The sequence below is a fragment of the Coturnix japonica genome, chromosome 26 (genome assembly GCF_001577835.2).
Source record: "Coturnix japonica isolate 7356 chromosome 26, Coturnix japonica 2.1, whole genome shotgun sequence".
Classification (NCBI taxonomy): Eukaryota; Metazoa; Chordata; class Aves; order Galliformes; family Phasianidae; genus Coturnix; species Coturnix japonica.
Window position 1 is genome coordinate 2,528,331 of NC_029541.1, and position 8,466 is coordinate 2,536,796.

Below are 8,466 nucleotides of genomic sequence, written 5' to 3' on the forward strand. Positions count from 1 at the left end.
TTATCCTAATCTATTCATTACTTGTAATTGCTCGGATTGTATGCAAATGAATTCCATGCTATGGGAAGCTTGTGACCTGGCCCCTGGACATTATTCATGGTACATGAGTGCTTCAAATCACATGGCGTGTGTGCACGGGGGCGGGGGGAGACAGACAGAACGACCGACCACGGACCCACACGCTGTCTGGCCCTCTCTGAGTAATGTCTAATTGCTCTCCCAACAGCCAAACAGAAATGGGAGCTGAGGAGCAACGAGCACTGAGCCACAGTGGAGAGGAAAACCAAGAGCACGGCACTGCTGCCCATCGGTCATCAGCAGGCTGTTGTCAATTGGTGCTATTTAATAGCGGGCTGTTTGTTTTGCAATGCTTTGGCCCTGCTACAGAAGCGTTATGGAGATGGAGTTACTTTGAATCCCCCTCCTTTGGGTAACTTTGTACCTCTCAAGGTCAGAAATCCCATTTCCCAGCCGCATTTCAGCTTGGGTCAGCAGGATGGCCTTGTTTTCAGCCAGCAGCTGTTCCCTCCCTGCTCTCTGAAAGGACTCACCCGTGTTGGAAAAAGCAGAGAGGCACCTGCACGTGTTGTCACTCGAAACGATGAGGACTCAGACGAGGAGAAATGACGCTCCTGTTTCCTGCAATAAGGGTTGTTCTTTTTTTTGGCACTTTAGATACAGCCAGAAACTCACTGGAAGGAAAAGAACTGAAAGCCCTGAAGATCTAACTATGACTTCAGCTGGTGAAGTGCCAGAGGAGCACATTTGGGTGGGGAGAGCTACCCCTGTTCACAGGCAATGCAATAGAGCACTGCTCTTTTTATGCTCTTCCTTTGCAGCAGAGCACACACAGCTCTCATCCAGAGGATTCCTGAGCACTGGGGGGTCAGTGCTGCAGGGCTCTGCTCACAGCAGCACAAAGTCAAGCTTCTTAATCCCCAATGCCAGCTCCACCTCCAATGTAGGACCCTGGCTCAGGTAGAAGCACCTGCAGGTTGGGATGGCACCTGCTGCTAAAGGGAGGCTCTGCTCCTTCCACTGGTTATCACAGTGTGCCTGCAGTGCTTCTCCTGCTCACACCTCTATGGGATGAACCAATTTCCAAGAGCAATGCTTGCTTACAGGGCTATGAGACCTCCCACAACCAGCTCATAAACACCACTCAAGGCTTTAAGCAGGCCCATGTCACTGTGCAGAGCTCCCACCTCTCCTTGCTTAACTCCTTCCTCTTACAGATCTCAGTCTACTCAATCACAGCTCCCAGTAGAGCAAAGTGAAGCATGATCAGATGTTAACTGAGTATTCCTATGTGCTCCTAAATGCACCCACCAGGTAAGCAGGGGGTTCAGAAACATCAGGCCTTGTGCATGGCAGGAAGAGCCCAGCATTGTTCACACTGCTTGTTGCAGTAGATCCAGTCCTGAGCTTGTAAGTGCACCCGATTGCATTGCTGAAGCAGAATGAGGAGGTTCAGAACGTTGCAGCATGGAGCCATCGTAGGAATCTGCAGATTAGTTTAATTGATCAAAAGAGGGAAATAAAGCATCAACTTCCACCTCAGCTGCTCGCCCCTGATTAGATGGCAGCACAGATTTGCCCCAGCCTTATCTAAATCACATGAGTCCAGCCAAGCAGAGCTCAGCTCATGGCATCTTCTAGAACCCGACAAGGATTAGACAACCCCACATGTAGCACATAACACAATGAGCTGGTGAGCAGGAGAGGGCCCCAGCTTCACCATAGGAACAGTACTATGACAGCTCAGGCCATTTGGCTCTAGGTCTCTTCCTCAGACCTTCACCCTGTTGCACAGAGGGATTCCATGGATGCTCTGCATTACCCTTGAAGCCACAACAACCCCGGATTGGCCCAAGGTAGCCTTAAACCCATCTCCTGTTTAATTACTGAGCTCGAATGCTGACTCACAACACAAACCTTTTGCTCTCTGTAAGCCAAGAAAACAAACCCATCCCCAGCACCCCACCCAGGGAGGTTAAAGCAGAGACTATTTACAGAGCACTCTGATGCTACGGTGGAGAAATATTACAGAAATGCAAACGAGTAACATACTTTGGGAGGCACTTAGTGCTGTGCCTTGAGCACAAAGGTGGGAATTCACTGCATGCTCCAGGTGGACAGATTTCCTTGATGCTGATGGTCCCAGAGCTCTCGTGCCAGTCAGGAGCGATGCTGCCAGAAAACAGACTTTGTATAATTGTGCTTAATGTACCTTTAAGGAGAGAAAGCTGCTAGAACAAACAAAAGCAGAGCCTGGTCGTGCAGGCTGTTTATACTTGGGGTAGCCAGAGCAGGAGGCTGCGCTTTAGGGCTTATCTTCTGTCTCTTTCTAAACAGGAAACACACTTTTGTTTTGAGCACTCTGGGAGAAGCCACTCGGGTAGAACTTATACAACACGGGGTGTCAAAAAAGGAACGTTTCAATTCCCTCTCAAGGGTGGGCACCACTGACCAGCAGGGATGCTGCTCCTAATCACTGCAGGGACATCCATGCTGAGCAGCCAGTAAGGCCAGCTGTAGGTCAGGCAAGTCTTTAATTGCTATTTCTTAATTAGGATTCTCAAAACTTAAATAACCTCATGTTTTTTGGTGTGGGTTTTTGTTGTAGACACTGAAAAATTTGGGCAAAATTGGTCAGAAAAGCACTGTTTGGTGTGGAGATGGGGTCACTGGGTACCCCTTGCTGGATTCTAAGGCCTCTGTAGCCAAGCAAAGACCCCCTCCCTTGTCAAAATCCTTATTGATACTGGAACAACTCCTGCTGTTTGCCACTCAGCATCAATGTTTCTGTTCCTGCAGGCGACGCAGAAAGCAAACTGCCCATGAAACTGTACGTACACGAGTGCTGCTAAACAGGGTTTGAAACGCAGGCATATCTGCTGTATTTACAGAGCGTAGGACAAACATTTTAGCATTCCCCCCCGCTGTTCCCTGGGCTGCATTCTTAACCTCTGCCTCCTCCAGCCAAGCTCCTCCGCTGTACGCAGCATCACGCACTCAGTTGCCTTCACTGATTTTCAGGATGGAGCTGCAGTGTGGAGCTGCCTGCTCTCCACCAGGCAAGATGTGGTTACCCCTTTCTCTGCCAGGAGGGCATTGCAAAGCCTGGCAGATAGGCATATCCTTGCTACAAGGAGAAACAGCCAACCACAACAGCAGCATGAATTCAAACCATCTCAGCTGAGCATCACCTCGCTGTGCAGCCTACAGGACATCACACAACACATTGCTGCTCCTTCTCCTCCATCACTCCTCACCCATGTCACAAAGCATTTCCCAGCCAGGGCCTCCAGCCAGGTTAGGAAGCCTCTAAGATAGCTCAAGTTCTCCTCACTAGATTATTCAGCAGCTTCCCACATCCTGCCCACTTTCTTCCCACGTTTAACCCAAGGGGGTATATTTTGTTTCACTGCAGTCTGGTCACATTGCCACAAGGAAAAGCAGCGGCTTTCTGGTGTCGGTTTACAATTTTCAGCTCCCAGAATAAGATTTTAGGGTCTTCCTCATGGGTTAGCCTAGCTTGATTCAAATCTTGTTAGAGAAAGAGGATTTAGCTCCTTCCCACCCTGCATATTTGGTACCTGAAACTTAAAACTGCCCTCTCTGCCTTGTCCCTGCTCAGTTCTGCTAAGCTAAAGACAAAGGAAAGGATTTATTTCTGTTTCGGGTGCCAAGGAAACTGTCAGCTCCCATTCAGCCTCGGCCATTCCCCGCACCACACTTGCTCAGCCACTTGCAAATGATGCACCCCATGAGCCATCCACTCGATTTCCCAGGGCAGCTTCAGCTGCCAGCACTGCTGGGGACTGCATGGCAGCAGGCAGGGAGCAGTGGGATGGGGCCCTGGGATGCAGCAGGCAGAGGAACCTCGGCTGAGCAATGCTTACTAATAGAAGTCTCTCTCGAAACAGGGCAACAAGATGAAAAACCAGGTTCTTGGCTGTCAGTTCCAGCTGGAGGCCGTTTCATTAATGAAATCCTACTTATTTGCAAGGGGAAATGCAAAGTTTCAACAAAGAATTCCTTCCTCCAGCTGACAGCAGGAGATCCCAGCAACCACAGCCACGCTTACTGATGAGCACTCATTCTTCTAAGATTAAAACTTCCCTTTTCTTGGCTATTTTGTGGCACAATCAACAGACAGATTTCTTTTGCTCCAGGTAAACAACATGCAGCCTCTGTTTATAGGACACAGCACAAATATTTCCATGCAGCATGTTTACTCCCATATGCTCATGCTCTATGGACAGGAAGCGACTGCAGAAGAAGCCACCCCAGCTCTGCTCCTTCCCAAAGCACTGTCAATAGGTAAAAGCAGCTTTGCTGGATGCAGAATTCTGCCATAGAGGACCTGAGATATCAGAGGTAGAGAACAACGCACACACTCATCTCAAGAGATGCATGAAGGGACCTTGTAGGATCGATTCCATTTCATTCAATAAAACAAGAAGGGATCATCAAAATGATCCAGGAAGGTTCCAGCACCTGCCAATATAGCAGCTCTTTTGTTTCTGCTGTGATATTGATGTGACAAACTCAAGTCATAGGGATGACCAACCTGAATGTTAACAATTGTTCTGTGATGAAACATATGAGATATCACTGACCATCCTCTCCCAGCCCAGGAGACTTACTGAGGGGTCCTTGGAATCCAACAAATCACTTGTCTAACAAAGGAAGAATGGAAGCATTGCCTGAGGTCAAGACACGAGCACCACTGGAGACCCACCCCAGCAGTGGTCCTAGACAGACCCCCCTTACCCCTCCCCCCTTTTTCCATGTGTTAGAGTGAGCGCTCAAATTTGATGTAATGAGAACTGTCAGAATGGGATCAGCTACAGAGAATGATCAGTTACCTCTCTTAATTCCCTCTAAGGAGCACAGGACCCTTCTCCTGGCTTGGAGTTACCCTGGTATAGGGCAGTTTTTTACTTTGCAGACTAAAAATCAGAGCTGGAAAAGATCAGACAGCTTTGCCATCAAAACTAACACAGGGCTACCTGCCAGCACACCTTTGCTCTGCAGGACAACTCAGTAGCCTCCAGTTGGTTGGCCAAAGCCACTTCTCAGAAGGAAGGAATGCCCTAAAACACTCTAACCACCTACAAAGACTCAGGGCTACCAAAAGGATAGCGCTGCAGTGCTCGCATCAGAAGCCTGCTCTCCAGTTTGACGGAGATCATCATCAATTTGTTTCCACTGGGTTTATTTTTTCCATGTCAAGGTCAATTGCAGATATGTTCCAATGAGGAATGTGCTGTAAGCAGCAGCTAACTGAGTCAAAGTTTGTTATCAGGGCTTACCACACGAGGACAAAGCTTTCTCTAAACTTCTAATCCTCTTATCGTCATGCAGACACAGCTCTGGGATGGTGTTTCCTACTCCCTCCTTGCTCTGGGTCCAAGGTATGCCAAAGAAAAGCCTGCAGACAATAAAATAAGAGCTTTCAGAAATGTTGCAAAGTGATGAAAAGGATTTTTGTTGCCGTTGTTTTCTTTGCTTTTTGTTGTGAAGATGCTGTTATGTCAACAGCTGATCTGCCAAGGCTGCCAGACTGGGTTTATGTCCAAAGCTTCGTTGTTTGTTTTGGTGTCAGCTATGCCTTCAAGCATCCACAGACTTTGATTTTCCTTTTTTTGTTGTTATTATTATTTTTAATGAGTACTGTGTTTTACCATCAGATCAGAGTTTCTTCCTCGTCGGGTTTGCACTAGACTGACTAAACATGCAAAAGAGATTATAGTTGAAAGAATCTTACTTGAAAAGACCTGTTTGAAAAGAGAAAGAGATAATAGTAATTCTGCATGAGAGAGACCTTTTTGCACCTAAGTTTGATAGAAACAAAGTAGTTTCAATGTCCTGAGAGATCTTTGAAGTATACAGGTTTTTCTTAGGGAGAAAGGTCATGGAGGAGCCAGCAGATTACTGCAGAGAAAATGAAAGAACGCTCATGTGGGTGCTGTTTCCAAAGGAGGTGACTCTGTAAGAGCCACAGCCTGAGCTCAAAGATCAGACTGCTTGAGGAGGATGGCAGAGGAAGGGTTTCATAGAGTGCCACTATGCAAGCTGCAGAGTGCTCCAGCATTCTAGTATCTGTGATGGGACTGAAGGGAGCCCAAGGAGCCAAACCCCCAGCCCATGTTCTCATGGCGCTCAGAGTTCTACCAGGCATCCTTAAGGAGCAATGCTGTGATACTGTAAACTCTCACACCCTTGTTAATTAACTTAAATCACTATCTGGAAGTATATGTAAAATAAAACAAACTAAGGTGATTTATAACCTCCCTAATGGCATTCTCATGAGCCAAACCATTTCACCAGGTAGTAGCTTGACAGATGTTATTAACTATATATTAAAAACTTTGCACTGAAAGAATTACCTTTTCATTAGGTTGTATGCACTTTATTTTCTAACACAAACCAGCTATGTTCCAGCAGGGAACAGCAATGAAAGAGATGCAATGGGGAACAGAGAAATAACAGAACAAAGAGCAATGCTTTGGGGCATCGACCTGTGGGTTCAGCTAAAGCTATACCTATGCAATCCATGCTAAGAGGGAGAGAGCTTCCATTGGGCAGGGCTTTTCCCCTTCCTAATTTGTCTTTGGGTCCCCTTGAAAGAGCTTGGCTTCTCTTAGAGATGTAACCTATCCTCACTGACACTCAGTGCATCCACCCAAAGACCAAACTAAAGCATATAGAAAGAAAGAAAGAAAGAAAAGAAAAGAAAAGAAAAGAAAAGAAAAGAAAAGAAAAGAAAAGAAAAGAAAAGAAAAGAAAAGAAAAAGGGAAAAGAAAAAGAAAAGAAAAGAAAAGAAAAGAAAAGAAAAGAAAAGAAAAGAAAAGAAAAGAAAAGAAAAGAAAAGAAAAGAAAAGAAAAGAAAAGAAAAGAAAAGAAAAGAAAAACCCAACAAGCTCCTCTTAGATCGGAGCCAGTCTAATAACACCCAAAGCTGACATAATAGCCCTCTTTTTCAAAGTGCTCTATTTATGTTAATATTCGTGTTGGAATCTAATGACCTTGGGAAAACGAAATGTAAAAAGTCACAGAAACATTAAAAAAAAATACCTGCAATTTGGTCTTCTGCACTTAAAAAGCCACTGGTGCTGTGGGGAGATGCAAGAGCCAGAACAAGGACTTGCACCCAAGATGCTCTGTCTTTCTTTTTGGTACCCTATGCTAAAGAAACCATCAACATGAGAAAGGAGTTTAAAAGTCATTAAGTGGTGTTACAGATTTAAGGGTGCAAAACCAGTTTACGTGGATGTGAATGAGACTGAAAAAAACCCAAATCATCTCTGAATGCAAAACCTGGTTCGACTGATTTCAAATGCATCATAATCAGCAGCGAGGTGGGAGTGCTGGGGGGAAAAAGTGATGGTTCATTGTAATAAACAGGAGTGTGCTCCAACTATTCCTTCCCTTCATTCATTTAACAGGAAGTAAAAATGGCATATTTTAGAAGTGACAACGATATCCTTCTCATAAAACAGCAGAAAAGCCAAGGGGGGGGAGAAAGGGGGGTGGAAAACAGTGCTGATGTCATCTCAAGGAAAGAAAATGGAGCCATGTTCTCAGCCATAAAACATTCCAATTCATCAGAAATGTTTGAAAGGGAAAATGTTTGTAATGAACAAAGCTAACAGACACCGCTGTTAAGGAAAGCCACTAATTGATGCTGCTGAACAGAAGCTCCTAACAAGGCCAACTGCTCAGTTAGAAATGCTTAGGGGAAAAAAGATAGCGCGACTACAGGAAATTTATTGCTGCTGGAACTGTTATCTTATCTACTTAAAACACAAATGTTATTTAACCTGAAAAGAGATTATTCAAATAAAATACCAGCCTTTCTTTAAGCTACGGCCTTTGCAAGCAAAGCCTTGAATATAAAACAGATCATCATTCTGAAGGGTAAATTAAATAAAAGGGGAGAGAATGAGAAATTCACCTTTGGCTTTGTGCACGATTATTTCCATTGGCTGCCTATCCAAAAAGCCAGCAAGCAGGAGACTAAACTGCAACCGCACATTAAGGCCAAGGGGTGGATTTGACCTGGAGGCTTTAATTTGCTACTCACTTAAAGGACAAGAAGCCCTCGTGGGTCTCTCTGTCACAGTGGGAGAGTTCACTGTGCTTGAACTTGACCTGTATCTATGGAAAGAGTTAACCCAAAACACACAAAAACCATTTCCTGGTCTACACAAAACTCTGAGGCTGGAGATGTGTGTTAGCCCAGGATGTGGTTATTGCTGAGCTAACAAGCCACACTTCCAGATCAAACTCAAGTCTAACGTATCACACGTCGCAGGCGCTCGTGCTTTTCAATCAATGCATCACAAACATGGCAGGCTGCCCCACCAGAGGCCCCCCAGAGCCCCGTGTTATCCTTACCCTGCATCCCCAGGGCCTTTGTAGCACAAATAACCTCACCTCCTGCAGGGCAGCTA